This window comes from Perca fluviatilis, chromosome 6, assembly GCF_010015445.1.
Source record: "Perca fluviatilis chromosome 6, GENO_Pfluv_1.0, whole genome shotgun sequence".
Classification (NCBI taxonomy): Eukaryota; Metazoa; Chordata; class Actinopteri; order Perciformes; family Percidae; genus Perca; species Perca fluviatilis.
Window position 1 is genome coordinate 23,428,752 of NC_053117.1, and position 14,971 is coordinate 23,443,722.

The following is a 14,971-nucleotide window of genomic DNA, read 5'->3' on the forward strand; positions in this document are numbered from 1 at the left end:
AATTACATTTTTTTCACTCAAATCCTAAATCAAACAGGACATCTTAAAGGCCCCTTTCAGTGTATTTTGACATATTTATGGTATTTCATATTTTTCTGAGTCATTTTCATGACAATTTTGAGTAACAAGTGAGAGACAGTTTCTGTGTTGTTCTAATAATTGTCTCATTTGTGGTCTGATAAACACTGACTATCAAATTGGAAGTTTATAATATATTATAGAAGAGTTTAGACCAAAAGACATACGTAGACACAACTGTTTTAGATCATTGCAGTTTCAGCAGTCTAAACTGGCTCGCCTCAGCTGGACACAAACCGCTAATGGTGTTGCTGCGACTCAGCTGGTCAAGTCTCCAGAGGCTGGTTTTAAAATGTTAGAGACGTCTTCTGTTTCAACAGAAGTCAGCTGGTCGAAAGTGAGCTTACAAACTATAGAAATAAAATGATCCATAATGCATTTATTTCTGTTACAAACTCTCAGCTGGTGGAAATGGCAGTTTTAGACGGTGGCTCAACGAGCCCGCAACCAGGGTTTGTGGTGGAGCGGTTTAGAGAGAGATTGAAGAGAGGGAGCATGCGTAGAACAAATTTGAGAATCAGAGAACTACAATATATGAAATATATTTTGATGAATGTTATGAACATGTAAGATAAAAATATGTATAATAATTATTATTAATTAATTTAGTATTTATGGGGAGAAAAATGTATTAATTTAGTATAAAAACAACCCAATAATAATGAAGAAATTAATTTCAAATAATGCCAAATATTTGTCCGCTTATATGCTAAAACTTTCAGGGTTTGTAGCGTATGGTTTAAATTGTAGTCTTAAATTGAGCTAATGTTACCACATTTAAAAGAAAACACTGTTACACACAATCTGTCATGTTCAAGTCCCCATCCTGACCACGCCTATCCCCCACTCTGGCCATGCCTTTACCATGTGGCTAACATGAGGTGTGTTTAGGGTCCCCCGCGTGTCCAGGCCCTCCCCTTTCATTAGGTGAGTTTGCAGGGCTCAAGAGCGACAATTTGGTCGCAAATGCACCAAAATTTTGTAAGGGTGCGAATTAAGATTTTTCCTAGGTCGCGACCGGTGCACCTAACGCCCCCGTGATCCGGCTGCCTCTCCACCAACGGCGCATGTAGTTTCTATTGATATGGTTTAATGTTGCGTTACATGACCCGCTCCTTCTGGAAAGCCGCGCCTGTGTTTGGATCTCTCCTTCCGGCAGCCCCCCATTCACACTCTCACACACCGCCGCTCACCTGCAACATGGAGAGACACAGCGCCGCTGGTCCAAACTCCCAATTGTCTACAGTTTTAATTGTTATTAACACAGCTTTATATTGTTAAGTATGAGAGGGAAACCTGTATTGGAACAAGTGTTTCCGCTGGTAACTCTCTGTTACTCGCGTCGCCACGGCAAAAACATTAGAAGTTATTAAATGCAGCTAACTTCAGTTGGTTGAGTAATAGCGTAAGACGGAGCCTGCTGGATCATAAAAATGCAGCGCAGTGACGATATACAGACATTTCATAGCCTACACAAGACGGGTGTAACGTTGCTATGAGTCAGCCGTCACTCTCTGAGTAGCCGAGCATACGCTTAGTCCTTCGGCAGACTCCCTCGGTCTTTCGTCGCTCTTTTTTTTTTCTCTAAAGATTTCGGCCTTTATTTTGATAGGACAGCTGAAGACATGAAAGGGGGAGAGAGAGGGGGGATGACATGTAGGAAAGGGCCGCAGGTCGGAGTCAAACCTCTATATTTACCAACTGAGCTATCCGGCCCTCTTTCTCTTTTAATCAGTCTGTTATTGTTGTTGAAAGCTTATGAAGGAGCTTTCTCTATATATATTTATATATATATATATATATATATATATATATATATATATATATATATTATATATATATATATATATATCCTAGGCTATTTATTTTAGATAACTTCCATTTACATGTGTTGCAGCTGTATATTTTCAAACTGGTAAAGGAAACCCTGTCTTTGCATTTTATTTTAATCACAATCTGTTTTAATAAAAGAGCTTGTGAAAAGTGGCTTTGACTTAAAACTGAACATTTAGCCCACTTTGTAAAAAAATGCAGAGCTATATATCGTGTATCGCCATTCAGCATTACGGCGATGCGAGGAAAAATTTTGGGTGCAAGTGCAATGCAAGTGAAAAAGTTAGGTGCAACCGAGGCAAAAAGTTAGTGTGGAGCTCTGGTTTGCGTGCTGTTGAACTCAAATATCTACTGAACGGATAAGAGCACGCTCACATGCACAAGCATCTATACAGATATTTTGATGAATGTTATGAACATATAAGATAAGAATATTTATTATAATTATTATTAATTTTTAATATGAGGAAAAATGTATCCATTTAGTATGTACACTTGTCATTGGCTTAATTTTGAGGAAAAAAAAACTAACTAATAATAAATTAAAAATTAAAAAATAATTATTTTTATTTCAAGTTAAGCCAAAAGCATTCGCTTCGCTTATATGCTGAAAGGTTTCAGGGTTCTTTGGTTCTCGATTGTCTCAAATTGAGCTACTGACGCCGCTTAAAAGAAAACACTGTTACACACGTATGTCATGTTCAAGTCCCCATCCCGACCACGCCCATCCCCACTCTGGCCATGTGGCCAGTGTGTATACCGGAGTCCCCATGGTGTCCAGCCCCTCCCCTCACGTAAGCTGTGAACCTCGGCCAGATCTTCACTGCATGGACGAGAGCAGGCTGGAATCATGGATCAGGGAGAGATGGTGAGTCTAAAATTGATTTTACTTCCATTTAAACCGTTTACAATTCTGTTTAAAATAGATTTGTAACTGTTTTCACATGTAAAGCAACTCTTATAGATTAATTTGAAAGAATAAAATGTTAGAAGGCTAACTTATATCTTGTCAGCCAAATAAGTTAATGCTAGCTAGTTTACTGGCAGCTAACATTACAGTTTATAAAACCAACACCATCTTAGTTTACAGTAAATTGTGCCGCCGCCGTGGTCAAATGGAAACCTTAGTTTAGGACAGTAGCAGGTGTAGTTCTCAGGACCAGGTCAGCCATTTAGTAACGCGGCACACATGCCGTGACCTGTCGCCATTTTGCAACTTTTACCATACCGGTGTGTGTGTGTGTGGGGGTTAAACAAAAGTATAAATCAAGAGAGATGGCTGCAGTAATGTTAAATGCACTGATACTGAGCTGAAATGAAGTGTGCTGCAACATGTGTCTTGCAGTCAGAATCAGATAGTGCTGGGTGGGGTGGGGGGTGGGGTGGAGTGAGAGGGAGTGGTGACTACAGAAGGAGAGGTGGTTGGGGAACTATTTTCTCCAGAGAGATAAATATGTTGTACTTAAAGATTTTTCCATAAAAAAACATCCTATCAGGTTTTCTCGACTAATATTTGACAGTTTTGTGGTGTTAATTGGTTTATAAGCTTGTATTGTAATCTGCATATTTATTTATTACACATTGAGCATTAGTATGGCTTAAGAAATCTGTATAATGTTGAAAGCCCCTTTAGACTCAAAGTTTTCATTATTTCATCTGACACAATTGAAAATATAAAATTTTGTACCTATTAATTTATCGAAAATATGGACATACAGTGTTATATATCGCCATTCAGCATTACGGCGTCGCGAGGAAAAAATTTTAGGTGCAAGTGCAATGCAAGTGAAAAAAAGTTAGGTGCAACCGAGAGGCAAAAGTTAGTGTGGAGCTCTGGTTTGAGTGGATACGAACTCAAATATCTACTGAGCGGATAAGAGCAGCTGACATGCACAAGCATCTATACAGATATTTTGATGAATGTTGAACATATAAAGATAAGAATATTTATTATAATTATTAATTTTTAATATGAGGAAAAATGTATCATTTAGAGTATGTACACTTGTCGGTGGCTTAATTTTGAGGAAAAAACTAACTAATAATAAAATTAAAAATTAAAAGAAATAATTATTTTTATTTCAAGTTAAGCCAAAAGCATTAAGCCTGCTTATATGCTGAAAGGTTTCAGGGTTCTTTGGTTTTCGATTGTCTCAAATTGGACTACTGGCGCCGTTTAAAGAAAACACTGTTACACCGTATGTCGTGTTCAAGTCCCCATCCCGACCCGCCCATCCCCACTCTGGCCATGTGGCCAGTGTGTACTCTGAGTCCCCATGGTGTCCAGCCCTCCCTCCGTGGCAGCTGTAGACTCTCGTCAGATCTTCACTGCATGGGCGAGCAGGCTGGAATCATGGATCAGGAAGATGGTGAGTCTAAAGTGATTTTTACTTCCATTTAAACCGTTTACAATTCTGTTTAAAATAGATTTGTACTGTTTCACATGTAAAGCAACTCTTATAGATTAATTTGAAAGTAAAATGTTAGAAGGGCTAACTTATATCTTGTCAACCAAATAAGTTAATGCCTAGCTAGTTTACTGGCAGCTAACATTACAGTTTATAAAACCAACACCATCTTAGTTTACAGTAAATTGTGCGTCGTCGTGTCAAATGGAAACCTTAGTTTAGGACAGTAGCATGTGTAGTTCTCAGGACCAGGTCAGCCATTTAATGCTTTGATGCACCATGCATTGGACCTGTCGCCATTTTACACACCATGCGTGTGTGTGTGTGTGTGTGTGGGGGTTTTAAACAAAGTATAAATCCAAGAGAGATGGCTGCAGTAATGTTAAATGCACTGATACTGAGCTGAAATGAAGTGTGCTGCAACATGTGTCTTGCAGTCAGAATCAGATAGTGCTGGGTGGGGGTGGGTGGGGGGTGTTGAGTGAGAGGGAGTGGGTGACTACAGAAGGGAGGTGGCTGGGGAACTATTTCTCAGAGATAAATATGTTGTGCCAAAGATTTTTCCATAAAAAAACATCCTATCAGGTTTCTCGACTAATGTTGACAGTTTTGTGGTGTTAATTGGTTTATAAGCTTGTATTGTAATCTGCATATTTATTTATTACACACATTGAGCATTAAGTATGGCTTAAGAAATCTGTATAATGTTGAAAGCCCTTTAGACTCAAAGTTTTCATTATTTCATCTGACACAATTGAAAATATAAAATTTTGTACCTATTAATTGCTCAATATGGACATACATTGTTATACATCGCCATTCAGCATTACGGCGATGCGAGGAAAAATTTTGGGTGCAAGTGCAATGCAAGTGAAAAAAAGTTAGGTGCAACCGAGGCAAAAAGTTAGTGTGGAGCTCTGGTTTGGCGTGGTGTGAACTCAAATATCTACTGAACGGATAAGAGCACGCTGACATGCACAAGCATCTATACAGATATTTTGATGAATGTTATGAACATATAAGATAAGAATATTTATTATAATTATTATTAATTTTTAATATGAGGAAAAATGTATCCATTTAGTATGTACACTTGTCATTGGCTTAATTTTGAGGAAAAAAAACTAACTAATAATAAATTAAAAATTAAAAAATAATTATTTTTATTTCAAGTTAAGCCAAAAGCATTCGCCTGCTTATATGCTGAAAGGTTTCAGGGTTCTTTGGTTTCGATTGTCTCAAATTGAGCTACTGACGCCGTTTAAAAGAAAACACTGTTACACACGTATGTCATGTTCAAGTCCCCATCCCGACCACGCCCATCCCCCACTCTGGCCATGTGGCCAGTGTGTATACCGGAGTCCCCATGGTGTCCAGCCCCTCCCCTCACGTAAGCTGTGAACTCTGCGTCAGATCTTCACTGCATGGACGAGAGCAGGCTGGAATCATGGATCAGGGAGAGATGGTGAGTCTAAAATTGATTTTACTTCCATTTAAACCGTTTACAATTCTGTTTAAAATAGATTTGTACTGTTTTCACATGTAAAGCAACTCTTATAGATTAATTTGAAAGTAAAATGTTAGAAGGCTAACTTATATCTTGTCAGCCAAATAAGTTAATGCTAGCTAGTTTACTGGCAGCTAACATTACAGTTTATAAACCAACACCATCTTAGTTTACAGTAAATTGTGCCGTCGTCGTGTCAAATGGAAACCTTAGTTTAGGACAGTAGCATGTGTAGTTCTCAGGACCAGGTCAGCCATTTAGTAACGTGCACACATGCCGTGACCTGTCGCCATTTTGCAACTTTTACCATACGTGTGTGTGTGTGTGTGTGTGTGGGGGTTTAAACAAAAGTATAAATCAAGAGAGATGGCTGCAGTAATGTTAAATGCACTGATACTGAGCTGAAATGAAGTGTGCTGCAACATGTGTCTTGCAGTCAGAATCAGATAGTGCTGGGTGGGGGGGGTGTTGAGTGAGAGGGAGTGGTGACTACAGAAGGAGAGGTGGCTGGGGAACTATTTTCTCCAGAGAGATAAATATGTTGTACTTAAAGATTTTTCCATAAAAAAAACATCCTATCAGGTTTTCTCGACTAATATTTGACAGTTTTGTGGTGTTAATTGGTTTATAAGCTTGTATTGTAATCTGCATATTTATTTATTACACATTGAGCATTAGTATGGCTTAAGAAATCTGTATAATGTTGAAAGCCCCTTTAGACTCAAAGTTTTCATTATTTCATCTGACACAATTGAAAATATAAAATTTTGTACCTATTAATTTATCGAAAATATGGACATACAGTGTTATACTACCTCTCTGGCGGTGCATGTGACACGTACTGCCTAATCTACTGTTAATAAACTGGAGAAATGCAGCTAAAATGTGTGACTAATATGATATATGATATGACTTGCAGGAAGAAGATTTGACAACCATTCATGGTCACCGTGACAGCCCTTTAAATTCTTCAGGTCAGTAAAGTGATAATTATGACAACTCATAATATGAATTTGCACTTAATGATCTCTTTTTGGTCATTTTGCTGGTACACATTAAATGTCTGCTATAGAATGTTTGTTTGGAAATATTGTCATGGAAATCAGTGTTGGTTTGGTGCATGAGACTCAGAAAGTGGATGTGTTGCATGGCAAAGGCTCGATTTATGCAAGTATTCCACCTGCAGTTTTGTTGATAAATCCAACTTTCTGGGTCTCATGCAGGGTTATCTCTGCCATTATAGAGCTTAGAGGGCAGCGCCAAAGCGGTATAAACATAAAAACAATTTGGACATCATCTGGACTGCGAACATAGACTGTATAGAAGCCGATGAACAGGAGGGGTTCCTGCTTGTTGTCTTCTGGACACATGCTGTAAGATGGACACAAACAGTGTCCCAACCACACACACACACCATGCATGTTGCACACGCAGCCGCCGCAGGTATAGCCCACACATTAGATAGTGTGTGGTGGAAAAAGAGAGGGACTTGTGTTTGTCTGTGAGTATGAAGTTAATAATCATTTGCTTAATAGATGTGAATGTAGAATTTTAGTCTGTGTACAGTATATCTGTTGGTAATTGCTATAACTCCTCAAGACCAAAGCCAAGTTCCTGTGTCCTGCTTGCTACCTGCTGGTTTAAAGTGAAACGGTTAGCCAGCCCGGCACAGAGCTAGTGACAACTTTAGCTAAGATTCACTCACCAACCCTGGGCTGACCTTTAAGGTGGACAAGCTATTCTCATTTTAGTGACAAGCTCCTCCAAGTTTTGCTTCTAATGATCCTTCCTGCTGGCAGCAACCAACAACAATCGGCTAAGCTTTTGCAAAAATAACTGTTTAATGACATCACCAATATGCAAATGAATGTGTGACGTCATTGCACCTAAGCGCTCTGAAATCTCAGGGAAAACCCTGTCATGCACTGTCACACATCAAACAATGCAATGTATGAAACATCCTCAACATTCTATGGCTGCCATCTTATAGTTTACCAAATGAGATTACCCTGATGCTCTATAACGTTTCAATTTGATCTATTTAAGTTCTGTTGTAAACATATTTATCTCCTATCATATCTTTACTAATGACTATAACCCCATTAACACTCTCTGACAGTGCCTTGAAGAAATAGATACTTGGATGTCACAGAACTTCCTCCAGCTTAACAAAAATAAAACTGAGGTGGTAGTTTTGGAAATGAGGAGGAAAGATGCAAACTTTCTACCTTGCTTGAAAGGAAGGGCTTAAAAGCAAAGAAAGTGGTAAAAACAACATTGGTGTCCTTATAGATAATGATCTAAATTTTAGCAGTCACATTAAAACAGTTATAAAATCATTATACCTTCATCTTAAAAATATCAATAAACTAAAAGAATATATTTCAAAGGAGGGACTTGGAAAAAATCATACATGCTTTCATTTCTAGTGGGATTGATTATTGCAATGTGATGGACTCCCTTAAAAAGACTTTAAAACCACTCCAAATGGTACAGAATAGTGCAGCCGGATCCTTACTAAAACAAAAAGAAACAGATCATATTACGCCAGTCTTAAAGTCCTTACACTGGCTCCCAATTTAATACAGAATGGATTCTAAGGCACTTCTGTTAGTTTTTAAGTAACTAAAGGGGATGGGACCAAACTACCTGCATGACATATTCCAACAACATTCTCAACCAAGACACCTTAGATTAAAACATTAGCAACTACTACTGAAACCTACTGTCAGAAGAAAACAGGGGGAAGCAGCTTTTAACCACTATGGTGTCTATCTTTGGACCAGCTTCCAGAGAACAAAAAATCTGAACTTGGAAATTGAGATTTTCACTCATAGAAAACATTTTCACAACCGTGATCTGAATGTAATAACACTAATTCACAAATGTGTAGATTTATTTTACCATAGATACAATGACAGTAGCACATTTGTAATGCAACGTTTACTGATTTTTGTATATTATTATTATTTATATTAAATAATGATGGGTAAATGTTGCATTACAAGTTTGCAGCTATCATTGTATCTGTAAAAATCAATCTACACATTTGTGAAATTCTTTGTGTGAATATTTTTCAATAGGTGGAAAAGTTTCTCTCATGTTTTGCACCATATTTACCTTCAGTCATAATTTACTGCGGCAAGGCAGAAATATTAGCTATTTGTTTACAATGTTGTTTTCCCTGTGTATGTATTTTTAATGTGGAAAATGTAAACAGTCCAACAGCTACCTGTAATGACTGCCTATAACTGCACCCTCAGTAATAATGTGATCATCAGCTACAAGTTTGAGAAATGTTCAGCAGCATCATAATTGAATTCAATTTTATTTATAGTATCAAATCATAACAAGAGTTATCTCGAGACACTTTACAGATAGAGTAGATATAGACCACACTCTATAATTTACAAAGCCCCAACAATTCCCCCAAGAGCAAGCAGTTCGACAGTGGCGAAGAAAAATTCCCTCTTAGGAAGAAACCTCGGACAGCACCATAAGAAGAGCTGTAGCTAGTAACATTAGCATTATGTTTTATTATGCTTAGCAACTGTAATCATTCAGTCACAGCATTCTTGCCATAGGCCCTCACACATGTTATCGGTTCATTATGGCTGCTGCTTAAACTCATGCCGTAAGTCAACTAGCCTGCAACACAAATCAAACATAGCCTACCTTTCTGTCATGCCAATGTAAACTTTACTACTTTTGTGCAAACACACCTAGCAATCCCCTTCCTCTCTGCATCATGTTTTTATTGAACGACATGGCATCATAACTGGCTTAAGTGGGCTATTGCAGGATGATCCAGTATTTAGCCTGAGTTGTAGGTTCTCATATTTTTCCAAGTAAGGTTTTGCTTTGTGTAAGTCATTGTATTATAGATTTTTTTATTAAAATCACAGTGTTGTACATAATCTCAAGTAATAATAAGCCTCATGAATCCCACCATAATATGTCACATTTTCATTATTAGGTTAATCTGGGAAAAAAATGCTTGGTAGGCTTTATCCATCATCATCATCAGTGTCAAAGATTACAGCTTTTAAAAAGGTCACCAAAAGGTTGAGTAGAGTCAGTCAGTTTAGCAGGTTATACTATGCTACGTTAGATGTGGTGCATAGTAATACTAATATGGAATGTAGTGGGAGAGGAATTCTAAAATAAATTAGTTTTAACAGAAAAATTATCAATAAGTAAATGGCATACATTTATTTTAACTAACAACAATAATTGTTTGCTTTGTATTTGATCCCCAGGAAATGGACCAGAGCTCTTCTGACCCTACAGTGATCCTTGAACTAAGTTCCGTCCCTGAAAAGGACATAAGTGTTCCTGAACTCAAGAGAGCAGAAAGTGTATTTGTAAGTTCACATACAATCCAATGCACAACTTGGTCTGACAATAACAGTAGTGGGGGAAATTTTCTTGGTTTTAACCTGTTAAGTCCGGCGGACCTGGTACCGGTTCCAAAGCACTAAGTGGTCGCAGCTATTGTAAATTTGCGCTTGTTTAAAACTCTAGGTTAATCACAGCCAAAACATCTTAAACTCTAGACCAATACTTTTCTTAGCCATTTTCAGAAAATATACAAATTTGGCTCACTACCACTGATGGGATTTGGCCTACTCCTCCGGTACTTAAATTTGGTATTTAATGATGTGGCATTTTTCTGTAATCAATAGTATTAAAGGAGAACTCCTGGCAATTTTTATATTAATCTTGCTATACCTACTGTATGTGAGTACCGTCGATAGCAAAAAAATATGAGCCGATTCGGTGCTAGCAGCACGGAGCTAATACAGCTAACGCCCAGAGCTCTCACTCAGCTAAAACGGCAGTTTTGGGGGCATAAGATAAAGAGTGCCTTTGTGCCTCTTAACAGACACAAAATGCAATTAAAACATCTGTACAACATGAACAGGGCTCTTACATGGCAACAAGATGCGTTTAGCAACTTAGCCATTGTTTAAATTCACCTACCCTGTTAGCTGCTAGCTGCCGTCTGGGATGAGTGAGTGTGTTCAGCCAGGCTCCGGTAATAATCATCACGCAGCAGTTCTGTGTGTATTTGTAGCATATATATCCATTTTGTGTGCGCGTTGGTGAGTAGGAGTCTTGCCAGTGTTGATTGTTGTAGTTTCCTTTAGCCGGGCTAGCAGGCCCGCCGGCGTCCATGCTTCTGCTTCGCCGCCTCCCTGGCTTACCCCGGCCGACAACAATCCAACGAAAGCCCGCTGGTCTGGTGGATGTCCCTCCAGAAGACCATTCAAGCCTTCGCTGCAATATTTTTCTATTTCCAACCTCAAAAATGTAGTACTAGTACCGTAAATGTACTGTAGTGATTATGACCATATTAGTGACTATGTAACTACATGGAAATGGACCAAATTATGTTTGCCTTGTACGGTAAAATAGTGTTACAGACGGCTAGCTGTAGTCTCGCTGAAGTCCCGCTTTGAATTCAGTTGTAGCAGGAAAAGGTAAACAGTATGCAGGTTGGAGGAGCGTGTGTGAAGAGTGAAGAGTGGAGGTGTTCACAAAGGAAGAAGCTTGGGGTAATGTAACTATGGAGCTAGAGCTAGCCTTCAGTAACGCTATTACTGTACAAGAAACAGGCATCATTTGGCCCGTTTCCATGTAGTAACATAGTCACTAATATGGTCATAACCACTAAGGTGCTCAATGACCTATTTTTGAGGGGGAAATAAAATACAAATTTTCTCAGCAAAGGCTTGAATGGTCTTCTGGAAGACCTCCACCAGACCAGCGGGCGCTCACTGGATTGTTGTCGGCCACGGTAAGCCAGGAAGCAGAAGATGGGACGCCGGCCGGGCCTGCTAGCCTGGCTAAGGAAACCACAACAATCAACACTGACAAGACTCCTACTCACCAACGCTAGATGGATCACACACAAAATGGATATAAATGCTACAAATACACAGGGAACTGCTTTGTGATGATTATTACAGAAGCCGGGCTGAACACAAATGCATCTAGTTGTCATGTAAGGGCCCTGTTCATGTTGTACAGACATTTTAATTGCATTTTGTGTCTGTTAAGAGACACAAAGGCACTCTTTATCTTGTGCCCCCAAAACTGCCGTTTTAGCTGAGTGGGAGCTCTGGGCATTAGCTGCAGCAGCTCCGTGTTGCTAGCACCGATTTGACTTCGTTTTTTATTTTTTTTTCCCAGTACTCACATAGGTATAGCAATCAAGATTAACGTAAAAATTGGTTTTGGACAATGATTTACAAAGACATAAAGGTAATTGTGAATTTGAATGTGAGCTTAACTAAAAGGGATCTGGTCAGCTATGTACAAATGTCTCATGTTATTTAAGTAGTCCTATGTGATATAAAGCTGATTTTGTCAGTAAGTAAATGAAAAAGGGAATTACTTGCAGCCAGATCAAGGCTAAAAAAGGAAGTGCAGTACCAACCAGATGGTTGGTAGAGCATTGCTTGGTTTTTGCTAAGTAGTTGTTAGGGACTTATGGGGCTGAAAAATTAATCAAAAATATTATCAAAATCACAATATGGCCAAGTGCAATATGTAGATTGAAGAAACAGAGATGCCCTGGCCTACAAATCATGTTTTTCAGATATAGGAATAAAGACCCCAACAAAATATTACATCATCATGAATTTTAAATTTCTTAAGTAAAAATGTATATTGTGACAAAAAGAAAAGCTTTTATTTTTTTTCTCTCCATATAGAGACGGAGCGTATTTAAGTCCCGCCCCCACCAGGGGTGGCAACAGCTCTCTGCCCTCCGTTTACTTGTATTGTCAAGGTTTTCTCCTCTTTATTCCTTCTGCTAGCAAACAACACAAACATGAGTAATCAGCAGGAAGAATGGGAAGACTGGAATCCTGACACTAAACTAAAGTTATGTCCAACATTACCTGTGTTCGCTTACCTTACAGACTGTAGTTAGTCTAAAACTGACATTTGGATATTTGACTTGTTAATAAAATGCTTGCTGCAAACGTAACATTGGGCATATTGTTAGCTTAGTGTCAGAATCCCACAGTCTAACCATTCTCTCTGCTGATTCCTCACGTCTATATCCACTTTTGTCATCATAAAAGCTCAGTTTTTCGGTTCCAAAACTTATGAAAACTTTGGTTCTGGGTTCTATACATTGTTGGTAGTAAATATCACCACACGGCAGCTTTTAGGAATGTTTCGGTTTGCCAGCAGACAAAATTGAAGATGAGGCACCTTCATCCAATACAAGTTGATAGAGAGCGGAAAGATGTTTTCCTCTCTGGTGGGAGTATGACGCGATGTGCTGTGTCTCTGTTGTGCAGCCCTAGGTGGTTATGAGGTAACATCTAGCAACCATCTAGTTGCCATCTAGTCCCCTTGTAACAACCACACTTTTACAGTTTTTTTTCAGTCTAAATGACTTATTATTATTATAGTTATTAGCATGACAATAATAACCACCTAGTTTCTGCTGTCCATTTTAGATTTTTAATCTTTAAAGTCTGCAAGCAATTTTACATTGATTGGCCTTACTTCTTTGTCTAAGGTTCATCAAAAATGGCGAGAAAGAAGTGGAGCACAGAGGAGGTCCAGGCTGTGGAGAGCAATCTCATGGACAACATCAACTCTGGCAGGGTTCCTGGTAAAGCCCAGTGTGAAGCATCTATCAAGGAATCCTCAGAGGTGCTTAGGGGAAGGAGCTGGCAGGCAGTTAAGTTCTATGTGAAGAACCGCATTGACACTTTAAAGCGTCTAGAAAATAACTAATGGAAATCTAAATTATAATCACTGAACATAATTCTTTTTTGCCATCTAAGTTCTTCTACAATCCCACAACTAGGTACAGCGCTAACTTCAATTCAGCTCATATCTGAGCATGCAAAGACATTTTGTTAAGATTGTTATAGCTCTTATGTTTTCAAATTTAATATGTCTACATGCTCTGACTATTATTTCATTGAGTGATGTCATTTAAATTTTTATCCTAAAGAACATTGTGGTAGTCGGTCATGGGTGGTTGGAGAAATGGAGGTAGAGAGAGACACAGGTTGTAGAGAGAGTGAAAGGTTTGTAGAGAGACAGGTTTGCAGGGAGAGAGAGACAGGTATGTATGTAGAGATAGACAGGTATGTAGGAAATGAGATAGACAGGTATGTAGGTAGAGAGAGACAGGTATGTAGAGAGGGACAGGTATGTAGAAAGGAGAGAGACAGGTATGTAGAGAGACCGGTATGTAGATTAGAGAGTGAGACAGGTATGTAGATTAGATAGTGAGGTATATTAGAGAGAGAGACTATGTAGGGAGAGATAGATGGGTGTGTAGAAAGAGAAAGTGTTCCTGAACATTTTTTAAAATAAGAAACAGAGGTAACGAGAGAGAAACACGTACAGAGAGAGAGACAGGTTTGTAGAGAAATCGAGGTCGGCAGAGACAGACAGGTTTGTAGGAAGTAAGAGAAAGAGGTGAAGGAGAAGGAATGATCATAGCAAAGAGCCAGGACAAATTAATTTGTATATGGATGAGTTGTGATAATAAAGTTAATCTGCAATGTAAACACCATTGCTTCTGTGGCATTTTCTGAATGAACTAGAATATATAAAGTACTACAAGTCAAAGGTTGGTTGGAACAATACCGACAGGAAACGAAGAAAAATGAACAAAACAAGTACAAGGTGCAGGCGACTGCTGCTGTCACTCACTGTCCCTCAGTTTATGGAAGCAACACAGACTGCTGCCTGCTCACAGCTCTTAGTGTCCCCCCCCTAGTAAGACTGTCCTAGTCGGTTAAATTATTTCTCAGAGGCTATAGAAAACCTCTTTGGTTCTTATATATATTCTTTGGAAATATAGTTTCCAAATGTTTATATATTTGACATGTTAAGTGAGGAAGTTTGGCTCTGTTTTAGGATCACTAAGGGTGCAATCAGTGGACAGCCTTTGCTCTACAGGGAGCCAGGTTTTCCTTTGTCACCTGTTTTCAATGGCAAGGCTGTGCGCACTCAGTCTGCACTGTGCCGATCCGTAACCATGCCCAAATAATCTGCTATGGTGTCCTGTTGATTTAGAGCAACAAAACATGTAGTTTTTAAACAAAACTACATCATCTATTGGAAAATAGATGATGTAGTTTTGTTTAAGCTGTGGTGTAAT

The 14,971-nt window shown here is 38.7% G+C and overlaps 1 protein-coding gene and 1 long non-coding RNA gene across 2 annotated transcripts in view; both read left to right on the forward strand.

Moving 5' to 3' along the window:
- The window catches only part of dock8 (dedicator of cytokinesis 8), a 79,291-nt gene that overhangs the window by 20,536 nt on the left and 43,784 nt on the right, over positions 1-14,971 (forward strand). The gene's annotated exons all lie outside the window — the stretch shown is intronic.
- LOC120560908 lies at positions 6,307-14,230 on the forward strand. The gene is made up of 3 exons (XR_005639533.1): positions 6,307-6,800; positions 10,086-10,190; positions 13,367-14,230. It is a non-coding gene; the product is annotated as an uncharacterized LOC120560908 (long non-coding RNA).